Genomic DNA, 12,280 nt, shown 5'->3' on the forward strand with positions numbered 1-12,280 from the left:
CATTTTCCTGAAGACGCCTGTGGAAAACTGACCTGGGAAAAGAAAAACCTCCGACGTACCACACGAGCTCTGACCTCCCTGGTGGGTTAACCCGTCGAGAGGAGGTTACGTTAAGGAAGCTACGTGTTGGAGTCACGCTCACCCTGTCTGTGACCGCTCTTTGGCAACAACTGTATCATGGTCCTTGCGAAATATTTTGGGACTCCAAATCCGAAATGTGACAGTGACACACCTACTGTGGACGTGCTCAGAACTTCATTTAAGCCCTCTCTGCCCCTTCTGCGCAACAGGCCTTTGGCCTGGCCACCCACGCAACCTTGAACGTTGGATTCATGGACCATTCCATGGTTCACCTCCACATCTCTTGCACCAGTGAAACCTGTCCGTGTACTTCTAATATGCTTTGTATTGTGCCCAAGGGCAAGCTTTCGAATTAAGAAGAAAAAGCCATACACATGCAACATTTGCATTATGGCAATAACGTGTTCTCTCACCTCTGTACGAGGCTTTGTGCGCTCTAGCGTTGCTAGCTGTATTCCATGGGGTTGAAGACCCTTGTTTTCACGTTTGAATTTTGCGTGGATGGAGTCCTTACCGTAGAAAGTTTGTTGTTACAGTGCTCTCTTGACAGCCATTCTTTTTGTTCCCATACATTAATACCAGAGACAGTCGCTGTGTTAGATCAGCAAAATATGCATTACGCGAGGGAACGTAGCATCTCCATTCAAAATCTTTGAAGCGTCCAGTATCGCTTACTTTCTGCATCTCTTATCCTACGTATTGCAGGAATCCCCACTTTTCCTCTCCCAAAATACACTCTGCGGCCAAAGGACATCATGCATATTCAAGGGCACATTTTAATTATCACAAGACGATCGCAGCGCTTCAAAGACAGCAGGTGAAGACCGCAACACTGTCGAAGTGCTTAGTTGGCTGAGATGCCAGTATCTTGCAGCTGTTAAGTGAGGGACCGACTGCATTACGCATTAGAGATGATCGTGTGCAATTGTTCATGTAACCAATTTGGCCTACATAATTTGGCTACCTGAAATAATCCTCCTTCGTAGAAGTAAAAGAAAGCGCCATATCCCATTTTGAGTAAATTGCTGGCTTATGTGTGTCTTTCTTTCATTATCTGGATCCTTACAACACGTTGTGTGTGTTTTTATGCTTCTTAGTTTATTGCCATCACGCTATTAATTTCCGACTATTCTCCATTATAGCGGTGTCACACGACTACTTAAGATCGCGATCAAGCCCGATCCGGATCGAAATTTTCAACTATGATTGGCTCCCTCGCGCACCTTGCGCAAAGGAACCAATCGCGACCGACAAATATAATCCAGATAGGGTTTGATCGCGAATAAAAGGGCACCTGTGACGCCTGTACTGCTTGCATTTCGCTGTTTCTTCCAGTCTTCACGTATGTGCCACTTTTCCTACAATCATGCTGCAATAAATTCTTGTCTGCTATTTTCGTGTTCTAGGTGTTCCAGCCTTCTGACTGATAATGAAGGAGCAGGAAACATTTATTTACGATACTTATTTTGGTGTTGTTACAGGTACATTCTCACAAAATATCGATAAAGTTCTGCTTCCTCAAAACAGTTGGCATGATTGTTGCGCTATGTAACAGTTTGAAACATACGGATATGAAGATAAATAAATGTAACATTAAGTGAAACAGCTGTGTGCGCTCGTCGTCGCAACACATAAAGAGCGCCGAAAGCGCTTGCATAAAATCACTCGATGCATGCAACGTTACTGGTCCCACAGGAACATTAAAAGAAACGAAAATGAAATTGTGGCCTCCGAGATTCGGCGGTATACGGCAGCCATTTTGGAGGCTGGTGAGTTACACCGGTTGCGCTAGGACCACTAAAAGCCGAAGTCGGCCCCAGGGGCCTACAGGAGTGTCCACTCTTTCCGTTTACTATATTACTCTATGGTCTGGCTGTCTGGTCTGGCTGTCTATCTGCGCACTTGCTGTGAGGCGCTTGTCATGCCGTTCTCGGGCGCGTCAAGGACGTGCCTAGGTGTTGAAAAGGTGCTGCGCGACTGGGAGTGGAGACGAAGAAACACAAACCATATCACAAGCGCTAACAACTGGTTTTATGTGCACCGAAACCAACCTTTTTATGCGCAAAGGCTTGCCACGGAATACAGCAGTTAACACAGTCACACATGATAACAGGTCACACATGATTAGCCCAAAATCAGATACCGCAAACGATTGCAATGTTCTAAATCAACAGAAAGTGTAAAAACAATATCTGGTCGCCGAAATCGGTTTGCTATAGCCACGTGTGCCAATGCTTACGGCTAACGTGAAATCATTATGCAGAAAAAACAATGGAAAGTGGAAACGTGCACAAAAGAAGAGATCCACCCATTTGGCTAGAGCAGGCCTCTGCGACGAAAATGCAAGAAAAGCTTTAAAATGGGGTGAACCATTCAGGACCTAAATAAACCCTTCAAGAAACTCGATATCAGCGTCTCTAAAGAAATGGATGGCTCGCTCACACAGTTTCCCACCCATCTTTTAATACAAAAAAGCTTCTTCGAGTTCTCTCTTGGTTCTGTCTCTTGCTTTCCACAGAAACTTAGCGTCGTGAAATTTTGAGTTGCAGCCGCACAACTTGAAATGTTCGGCGAGACAGCCACCTGTCTTATCACGTACATTAGGATTATTTTCCTTGGCCCTCTCACTGAAACATCTCCCCGTTTGGCTTATATACCAAGGACCGCAACCCAAGGGAATTTCATAAACAACATTAGCCAAACAGTCTGTGAATTTATTTGTGTGCTGAATATAGAATTAGGACAACTTTTCTTTGTTTGTCATAGCACACATTTTTGACAAGTTACACGGCGCAGAAAACAAGATTGGAAGAAGCAATCTTCTTGATGCGGTGTGACAGTTTATGAATATGCGGAATCACCTGCACCAGCCTATATTGGTTTCGAGGCTTACTTTCCAGATTAGGGCCCTTAGTCTTTCGAAGCAACGCTTTTTAAACCGCTGTAATTAATATCGATAGGCTTCCGGCTTCTTTCGGCTGCGTCACCTGGAGGCCGAAGCTTTCGCTCATTACGTGGAAGCACGTCTTTGTTAGCGCTGAACGAATGAAGTCATTAGAATTAGGGTTTTGACAAGATTGTATACGGCCCAGTTAAACGGCAGTAGCCCCTTCTTAGACCTCGGGCTATATTACGAGCACGTACGGTCGTCATTAAATAGCAAAATTAGGTCTAGGAACTGTAGTTGGCACTACTTTGAAATTTCCCAAGTGGAGCTAAACGCAACACTGTTGGAAGAGAATACCTTAACAATTTCATGGACAAGAGCCTGCAGATCATTTTCTGGAACATTCCTTAAAATTACGAGAAAATCATCAACGTACCTGTATATTTTAACAACGCGAGGATCCTGCACATGTGAGCGGGTGCGTATCCCCACTTAGGCAAGAACACGTCACAAAGAACCGGGGGCACCGCTGAGTGAATACATATTCCCCAATTTTAGAGGAAAAACTTTCCCTTAAACTTCACAGCGGTCGAGTTCAAATAAAATTCACAATAAGTTTATTCCTAGGCCGCTAGCTTTTCTTCGAAAGCGCTTAGCAGCCCTTGATGCAAACGAGAGTAAAACAATTTTTCAATATCAAATGAAAACACAATGTACAACCCAAAACTCACCCCAAAAATTTCACAATGTCTGAAGAATTCCGCAATGAGCTACTTAGCACAGAAATAAATTCACAGACTGTACGGCAAATGTGTATGGAATTCTTTTGGGTCGCTGTCGCCGGCATATAGGTCAAATGCGGAGATATCTCAATGAGCGGGCCAGGGACCATAAACATATCGTACGTAATAAAACAGCTAGATTTCTGGCTGAACACTGCAAGCTGTGCGGCTGCAAGCAAAGGCTTCACGGCACTGAAGTTTCTGACGAAAGCAAGAGGCAGGAGCGCGAGTGAAATTGAAGGAGCTTTTTTTACTAAAAGATCGGTGTACCACTGCATGTGCAGGCCATCCATGTTTTGAATGACGCTGAGATCGAGTTTCTTGAAGGTGTTGTTTACGCCTTAAGTGTCTCATCCCTTTTTAAAGTTTTCTTTCTATTTTCTTCATAGACGCCTACTTGAGCCAACAGTTTGGTTACCTTGTTCTATGGACATGTTCCTTGCTTTCATTATTACAGGGAAGCGGTAAATGGCTAGCCGATTAATCCTTCCATGCGCCCGTCCGCCCGTCCGTCCGTCTGCCTGTCCGTCGCATGTCTCAAAAAAGAGAGAAAAATAGGTGCCCGATTACCCAACACCACCTAGATAGCACAAGGCCTGCTTTCTCCAATCCCTGCCGTCATGCTACCTGGCCCTAAATTTACATTGAGGTGGGTGGCGGGATGAAAGCGGTGACAGTCAGTATCACTTTTGCCCACCTGGTAGCATCCCCTTTAGATTCTATTGCAGTCGAGCCAGGTAACATGATGTCATGGGTGGGAGTGAACTGGCCGTTTTCTACCTGGGTGGTGTTGGATTAGCTGCGCCCGTAGTGACGTCGTTGCTCCATGCAGCAGTCGTGCGCGCGCTCACCAATTTCTCTCCGGCCCCGAAATGGGTAGGCCACACGTCATCCGTACTCTTGAGCAGCAGGCAGCTGTCGATCAGCAGCGCCGCGATCATAACCGGGAACGAGCTCGTCTGCTTCGGGCCGATGCTGCAGCGCTGGCACAAGAACAGACTCGTGCAGCAGAGCGCAAGCCGCAACTGCGTACCGAGGATCCGGCAGCCTACGAAGCCGTCCTTTAACGAACCGTCGGGATTAACCTAGTGAGAAACAACGGGGCCGCACGTTTCAACTTCGCTGATTAACCATCAGTACGGAGTGCTCGGGCGGTGATCTTTATTCTTTTGCATAGTGATTTCGCCTTAACCTTAAACATTGAGACACGTGGAGATTGTAAACAAAGTTCGGTTAACATATTTTATCGTACTGTTTCTGTGACTTTAGTAGGATCCTCTTAATGATTTGCGTTGTCTTGTTTCTGGGTCATCATGTATGACGATATCCGTGTTAACTGTGGCGTTACATGCAACGCATTTAGGCATTAATAGGGTGGTTTCGGTGCACAAAAAAAAAACCGTTTTGACAGCGCTTGTAATGTGATTTGTGTTTCTTTGTATCCATCCCTGCTGCGCTACACCTTTTCAATAGCTATGAATCAACTCACCGAAATCAAAGTTTTACTGCTGTTCTTTGGGGCATTATCGTTCTACCTTCCGTCGCATCGGAACAGGGCACATGCGGCGCATTCTTGCGCCTACGCTATCCCTCAATCGAATATGTTAAAATACAACAATAAAATAACATTTTGTTTCTCAACGTATGCATTTTTTTCATTTTCGATGTTACAAATTTCTGATGACAGAAGGATATCCAGGAGATTATTAAATTTTGGACTTTTTGCCGTGAGTGGCAAAGGTGAGGTTAAAGCTTACGAGTGGATACGTTCTAGAGGGCCCCATGCACGAGGGAGTTCATGAGGTGAACAGCCGCTAGGGGCGATGCAGTGCTATTCTCGATTGAGTTATTCTTGACAATGATCTGAATATTCCCTGTTCTTTAGAGAAATAGCAACACAGCGCCGTGGTATGGCTCCGGCGATTCACTGATAGTGGCGCTGAGTAAAACACTGATGACATAGCGTTGTACGCGTTCCATTTCGCCGATCAAGGTTGTCGAAGCCTCTCAGCTGAGCACCGCTTCGCTGTTGCCGAAAAATAAGTTCGGCGCGGACGAATCGTGATGGGTGTGCGAACAAGGGTTACATGTCTCGCGTGGGGCGTCACCTAATGTCTTTATTGATAGGCGAACTCGTGCCAAACTCGTACATAATGAAACCCTCCAAAGTTGAACTCGGGAATATGACGGCGGCAGCAGGAGCCTGTGTCAGCGCATCCAGTGGCAGCAAGCGTCAATATGACTGCATCGACCCGATCACCTACATGACCGGCGTAGAGTTTCAGCGTCAATTTGGCCTTTCGAAACGTCAGTGCGCTGGCTGTGCGACGACTCAGGCGGAGACTCTCGTCAGCGGAGACAGCTTGGCAGGTAAATTACTCTTTCGGAGCACAGATTGGTTTGATTTGGCTGCAGAGGAAGAGTTCGTGCGATCGCTTCGGCTCCCTCCGGCTTCAAGTGCTGTGCGTCCATCGCGACGGAGCTCCAGGCCAAGTCTGTCGGCGTCATCGGAGTACTGAGGTACCTGCAAGGACGTGGGATTCAACCTGGACCAAACACCCTCCGAAGTGGTCACATTATATAGTGTTACAAGCACGGGGAAAAGGGGTTTATTTAGGCGTGTGAGAGCAGGAACGGTAGGCTACGAGCAACAGGAAGGGCCGCTGCACAGTCTTTGTTTTTCTCTTCCCTTCTCTTCTTGGTCCCCGCGTCTCTTTTACGCGCTTGGACGTAACATATACCTCTCCTCGCAGACAAAGCCCACTAGGCGAGTCAACTAGATTGTCGTGGCGTGCATGATTTCAACCGTGCACCATGCGCGACTTGTGTCCTAGCAGAACGTCTACCAGTTTTCGTGAGGTGCGCGAGAGTATAGTTCACTTCGCTGACTTTGTTGATGACAATATACGGTCCATCATAGTTTGCCAGAAGCTTTTGACACAAACCGCGCTTCCCTGTGGGAGTCCAAAGCCAAACGAGATGACCAGGGTGATATGTAACAGGCCGATGTCGTGCGTCGTAGCGGGCTTTGGAGTTTTCTTGTGATGCCAAAGTCCGCAGACGCGCAAGTCTCCGAGCCTCTTCAGCGAGGCATAGCGTATCGGCCACCATAGGATTGTCGTGATGGTAAAAAGGGAGGACAGTGTCGAGCGTATACCGGGGTGGCCGAGCATATAGAAGGAAGAAGGGGCTGTAGCCGGTTGTCTTGTGCTTAGCGGTATTGTAGGCGTAAGTAATAAACGGTAGAACTTCATCCCAATTCTTGTGATCGGACGCAACATACATGGAAAGCATATTGGTGATTGTTCGATTACTGCGCTCAGTGAGGCCATTCGTTTGCGGATGATACGGCGTCGAGTGCCTGAGGTACGAGTTACATAAACGCACAAGCTCTTCCGCGATATCCGCCGTGAATTGACGTCCCCGGTCGCTTATGATAACACCAGGCGGTCCATGTCGCAGAAAAATAGCGTAAAGCAAGAAGAGCGACACTTCGGTGGCAGTGGCTGATGGTATAGCCGCCGTCTTGCAATAGCGTGTGAAATAGTCGGCGCAGACAATTATCCAGCGGTTACCCTTAGACGACTTTGGAAAAGGGCCTAACAAATCAATTCCAACTTGCCGAAAGGGTGAGTTGCGAGGCGGCACAGGTTGAAGGAAACCAGATGGGGCAGTGGTTGGGCGTTTCCGACGTTGGCACTGTATGCAGCTGGCGACATACAACTTAACCGAATGTCGCATCCGGGGTCAGTAAAAGCGTTCTTGAATACGATAAAGGGTGCGCACAGTGCCTAAGTCACCGGAGGTAGGGTCATCGCGCATAGCCTGAAGGATTGCTGGCCGGAGACGCTACGGCACCACTAGAAGGAAGCGTGCACCCGTGCTTGTGTAGTTCCTTTTGTACAGGAGCCCGTCACGTAGACTAGCGGCTTGTTGCACTTGGATGGGCAGAAGTGAAGAGTGGCTCCAATTTGGTGTCTGCCCGTTGTTGTGCTTTGAACGCATCACTATCTGGAAAAGCGGATGTCACAGGAGCGACGAGATTATCAAAATCGTCTGCGTCGCAGTCCGTCGTGGTAGGCGGCATACGGGAAAGGCAGTCTGCGTCAGCATGTTTTCGGCCACTCTTGTAGGAAACAGTGAAGTTATATTCCTGCAACCTCAAAGCCCAGCACGCAAGGCGACCACAAGGGTCGCGAAGGTTCACGAGCCAGCACAGGGAATGGTGGTCTGTGACGACTAGGAATGGGCGTCCGTACAAGTACGAGCGAAATCGCTGAACTGCAAAGATTACAGCGAGGCATTCTTGCTCTGCGACCGTGTAATTTCGTTCAGGTTTGCTTAATGAGTGGCTTGCATAAGCAATCACGTGCTCACGGTCGTCATAACGTTGGACAAAGACGGCACCCAGACCGACGCCACTAGCATCTGTGTGGATTTTTGTCGGCGCAGTAGGATTGAAGTGGCGAAGGATAGGCCGGGAGGTCAGCAGGAACTTCTACTGACGAAATGCAGACTCGCACTCGGGTGTCCACTCAAACCGTGCGTCTTTATGTAGCAGATTTGTCAGAGGATACGCGACGTCAGCAAAACCAGGAATAAATCGGCGAAAGTAAGAGCAAAGACCCAGAAAACTACAAAGTTGCTTCACTGACTACGGTGCACTGAATGCCTCAACAGCTGCCGTCTTGAGGGGATCAGGCCGGATACTGTCTTTGTCAACAAGATGACCCAGCACAAGGGTTTGACGGTCACCAAACTTACATTTCTTGGAGTTCAGAACCAGACCAGTGTTTTCGATGCATTCGAGGACAATATCCAGGCACGTATTGTGCTCATTGAATGTGCGCCCGAATATAACAACGTCGTCAAGATAGCACATACAGATGTTCCATTTTAACCCACACAGAATGGTGTCCATGAACCTTCCAAAGGTTGCTGGAGCGTTGCACAACCCAAATGGCATCATATTGAACTCAAATAATCCATCCAGGGTTATGAAGGCTGTTTTATCCTTGTCTGCCGGGTGTATCGGGATTTGCCAATATCCTGAGCGCAGGTCCACTGAAGAAAAATAAGAGGCCGAATGAAGGCAATCAATTGCATCATCAATCCGGGCAGCGGGTAGACATGCTTCTTAGCCACGGTGTTTAATCTTCGATAATCGACGCAAAATCTCCAGTTACCGTCTTTCTTTCTGACGAGTATGACCGGAGCTGCCGAAGGAGTCGAGGACTCTTGTATTATACCATTTTCATCATGTCACTCACTTGTTCCCCGATTATCTTGCGCTCGTTAGGCGACACGCGATAAGGCTTTTGCCTGAAACTCCGTTGCGAAAACTCCACCAGCCAAAGATATTTCAGCAGTGCACACACAAACAGGGCGCAACCACTCGCCGCTCACTCCACAAAACGTTGCAGCCTCGTCCCACGGAAATACAACTTTGCGCCCTAACCGACATCTAAAACAGAGACTCATTACGGATACAGTTGCTCCGGTATCTACTAAAGCCATTGTAGGGACACCATGAACAAGTACATGTACTTTGTTCTTAATCATAGAAACTGCAGGGGGCATTTCTGTCGATAGCACGTGTCGAGCGACCTCACCCCGATCGGCCGCGCTAGCTAGTTTTCCGGTTGTGAAGGCGAGGAGGAGTGGCGCACTGGCGATGGAGATTGACGTAAACGCGGTGCACGAGAAGTTGGCGGTGGCGTCAAACACCTGTCAGATGCCGGCGAGCGGCTCCGAAAGCTTCTCTGCCAGTAATCGTTGCCGGAAGGGACGCCAGCTGACCAAGAGGTAGCGTACGGCTGTTGAGTTGTCCTCATAGGAGGTGTGGTCCTTGTTGAAGACCCCGATCACCATTCCACGTTGTTGGGTGACGATTGCAAAACCTCGTTATGTGGCCTGCGACACCGCATTGGAAACACACCGGCAGATGCCGCAAATTTCGATGTTCTTCCACGTAGTCACGCATGTTGCTGACGACTGCATAGCCAGCAAGCGGGTCACATTCATGGCTAGGCACGAGCCGCCGGGAGGCGTGCATGCGGCGAGGGCGTTGTTCGTAGTCATGATCTTGATAGCTTATGGTCCCTCTCGTTTGTGGGGTAGACCTAGACTCGACGGTCGCTGAGTGAACCGTGGGTTGCTATGCGGTCGAAACGGCCATGTTTCTCATCTCGTGTGGTAAGTACGCACCAGTGATGCCGGGTGTGCAACGGTACATCTCTTCCCGATGGAGCAACTAAATTACCGCCGTTTCGGTTGCCAGGGCAACCGGTTGAGCGTGTTGCTTCCGTTCGGCCGCGCGCGCCTGACTTTTACCACGGAGTGGCCGGAGCTGCCGGAGCCGCCGATCCGCCTGCCGGGCGCTGCTTTTTTTTTACGCTGCGGCTTCTACGACGCGCCGCATGGTGCCGCCACTGCATACGGTAGTGCCGGCGCATGCAACAATTGTGACTTTATCTGGTCGCCCGCGCTCGCTCGCGCTGACGGGAGTTTCACCTCCTATATGTCTTACTCCGTGGCCACGGCATACGGCATACGGCGCGAAGAGCCGAAATGGCTCGCTGGCTGGCGTTGCTTTCCCTTTAAAAATGAACTTTCACCTCGTCTGCGGTGCATACAGGGTAACTGCACCGCTGCTGGAGCCCAACGTAACTTGGATGTGGTGGCGTTTAATTAAAGGCCACAGGCGCTGCAATTACCCGTTGCTCCGTTTCTTATAATCCATGGGTCGCTCGAGGCTACCCAGTATGAAGACACTTTCCTGCGGTTGTTAAAAGCCATCGTTCGGCGCTACCCAGTATGAAGGTGCTCACAAAGTAAAAGCGAATAAAGCGTAGTTTTCTGTCCGTTCGCTTGTGTGAGTGTTTTCCGGCATTCCTGCGTGCTTACATGGTAAGCGCGCGGCAAAACCATTTCTGTCGACGCTCATTTGGCCTTGCAGCCTTACTTTAGCGCGAGCGACGAGTGATGAAAGCCCAATGCGAAATCCAGGCGCACACCAATCTGTGCTCCCAAATACGAGCGCAAACACATAACGAACCGCGCAAAGCCAGACGAAAGAGGAGGGGGAGCGGTCCCTCGTGGAATAACGCGAAATGCAGTAAATAACAAATTAGCCAATATAACTTGTGTGTACATCTGTTAAACCTTAGAATGCTTGTAAACCACATTAACGGGACTACTGGTATTTTAATAAATGCAATTATTTTATAACTTGGTTGTGCATGTAATGCACTCAGTGGAACGACAAACAAGTGAATGAAGGCACCGACCATGCACCGATGGTATGATCACGTCAGCCCCAGTTTGTTCACCACCTATAAGACAACAACCAAGGGAAGATGGCCACCCACAGTGAATGCAGATAAATCAACAAAACAGGAGGCGTGTTGAGGGAGAAGCTTTCTCTTGGTACTATTAGTAGTATTTTTTTTTTTTTTGGGCGTCGCCAGTTCTTGCGAAGACACCGAGTTTCGCCAATTCAGCGCCTCCAGCATAGCGACCCAGGTGCATATGTGGTATTTTTTAGATTCTTTTACTCTCACTAATACCAGCAAATTTTTACTTTCATTCGTATTCTGAGGTGCTTGATCGAACTTTCACACAATTCTCAGAAATCGTCTCCGCAATTACTACTCCAATCATGGAAACTACTGCAGTCATTAAAACAATAACAAAGCTTAAAAGAAATAAAACAGGAAGTGAAGTAAACAAGCTAACACAAATTTCAAAGCAAGATTTACCCTTCCTCATCCCTATTTTGTCTCTGCGTTGCCCCTATTTTAATTAAAATTACCTCAGGGTGTATTTTTCTTCTACACTACAAGCAGGCATTTTGCTCCTACACTAAAAGCAAGCAGTGGTTCTGAGGCTGCTATGCCTTTTTGCAGAGCCCTCCTATGCTCATGTAAACGGCTAAGAGAAATATGATTTAGTACGTTTACCGGCTTTATTCTTCCTGGCTGAGCATAATGGCTGGCAATCTTGCTAACACTGCCACAGGAGAAAGAAGCCGCCACCAAGAGACTGACACCAACAAACGCAAAATGACGCACCAACACCTACAAGCCTGCTCGAGACAGTTAACACCAACTAATCTATATCAATAGGCCGCACTGCATAACTTCCGTCGTGTGCGTGGGTCAGTTGCTTGATGGTTTTTCGACTGGATAGAGCGTGTCACTCCCGTAATAATGATGATGATGATGATGACGACGATGATTTATTGGAATCCCCTTTGAATAGGGGTGGTTAGCCGTACTTCGGATAGATATGGTTCCATCTAGCGATACTTTCTGCATTGTTTTAAGGGCAAACGAACCGACTTTAAGGATGTTTCACTTAAACTCTGCTTTTGTTTAGGTAATTTCCGTTTACCACGATCCTACTATGATACGTAAAGTAGAAACAGCGTCAGTGATGAGCAAGTTCAGGCGTAATTGTGCCAAGCGTAAAAATCTCAATCGCATAAAGTGCACTGTGTCCTTTAGTTTACTGAAGCCACTGTGACCTC

General features: G+C 47.9%; 1 protein-coding gene across 1 annotated transcript in view; it reads right to left on the minus strand.

Annotated features, from left to right (window-relative positions):
* LOC142581993 (uncharacterized) overlaps positions 1-12,280 on the minus strand; it is a 257,321-nt gene that overhangs the window by 41,430 nt on the left and 203,611 nt on the right. The window lies entirely within an intron of this gene.

Source organism: Dermacentor variabilis, chromosome 5 (assembly GCF_050947875.1).
Source record: "Dermacentor variabilis isolate Ectoservices chromosome 5, ASM5094787v1, whole genome shotgun sequence".
Taxonomy (NCBI): domain Eukaryota; kingdom Metazoa; phylum Arthropoda; class Arachnida; order Ixodida; family Ixodidae; genus Dermacentor; species Dermacentor variabilis.